We start from the raw sequence: 1,536 nt of genomic DNA on the forward strand, positions 1-1,536 counted from the left end.
GGAATGAGCCCTGACCTGGGCCCAGGTCAGGGAGGAGCCTGCAACCTAGGTACATACCCTTGATCAGAATCAAACCTGGACCCTGCAGTCGGCAGGCTGAAGCTCTATCCACTGAGCCAAACTGGGTAGGGCAGGGTATGACATTTCTTAGCCCCTCCAGCAGCGGACCTTCATTTTTTCCTCCAGGAATGAGGTAGAAAAACCCTAGATCACCTTCTTGGATTCTTATTAGGCAAGTTACCAAGAACACTGCGAGTAGCGTACTGGGAGCTTAGCCAATGAGTGGTCAGAAAAGATGTTTCCTCTGCAGCTCACAACTGCTGGTGAGGGCCTGCCCTCGGCCCCAAGCAGGCCCTCTCTCTCTTCTTCTCCCTCTCCCTCTCCCTTTCCTTCTCCTTTTCCCTCTTCCTCGCCCTCTCCCTCCGGTCCACTTTCTCTTAAAAGCAGTGAAAAAATATCCTCTGGTGAGTATTAAAAAACAACACAAAACAAAACACAGAATAACAGGCCTCCTCCTTAGAAATACTGAATATGTAGGCCTGAAAGTGTGGGGAACAGCTATAGGGTTAAGCCTCAGACTCACCTGTTGGCAAAGTCACAAACAAGTCCTAGCTTAAAGGGCACAGTCCTCTTAGCATAATTAGGCTTGACCTTATAATGCTCCCTAGATCTTATCTGGGAAGCTAATGGGCTGAGGGAAGTGCAGCAAGAACAAGAACAAAAACAAGTGAAACTCACAAGAACAGTGTAGCTATGGTCAAAACAAGTGAAACTCACAAGAACAGTGTAATTATGGTAACCACTACCTTGTTTACCTCTGACTGTAAAATAAAGGCTCAGTTTGCCTCTGTATCTTTCTCTGTGGCCTCAGCCAGGCACCGGGAAGATCCACGGTGTTCTCCGTGTAAATCATTCTTCGCTGACTCCGTCCACACCTTTGGGAACCCCTGGACAGCCGGGGCTGGACCCCTGCATATGGCGCCTGAACAGGCTGAACAGGATTCTGCTAGGTAAGCCCCCCATTCCCTTAGGTAAGCCCCGCTCTCGGGAAGGATCGGACTCCATCGTAGGAAGAGGGTGGATAGTCTTCACCAACTCAGTCCACACCTTTGGGAACCCTTGGACTACTGGGGCTGGACCCCTGCATGAAAGAGAGAATTCCTGGTTCTGTGAAGATCCCTACATGAATTTTATTAACTGCTGTGCCCAGATTTCAAAGTTCCCAAGGCCCCCAGGGAACCAGTCAGTCCGATGCAAAAGCAAAGAGTCCTTTTTAATGCAAGCGGTTTGCGCTCCCCGTTCACCAGACCCACCGACACAACGGAAAGTCCAGTGGCCAAGAAAGAGAGGCCTGATGGGACCGGGGGTTTTATAGGGGGGTGGAGTGAGGGCAGGAGAGGGGACCGTGGGCCCCGCCGATTGGCCAGGCGCGAGACGGTACAGGATGTGGTCATAGTGATGGCGTGTACTTCCCTTGATTATTATTGGTTAGTCCAGAGAAATCCTGGGTGTGGCTAGCAGTGGCTTCTTCCTGTT

This window comes from Myotis davidii, unplaced genomic scaffold, assembly GCF_000327345.1.
Source record: "Myotis davidii unplaced genomic scaffold, ASM32734v1 scaffold3770, whole genome shotgun sequence".
NCBI classification, from domain to species: Eukaryota; Metazoa; Chordata; class Mammalia; order Chiroptera; family Vespertilionidae; genus Myotis; species Myotis davidii.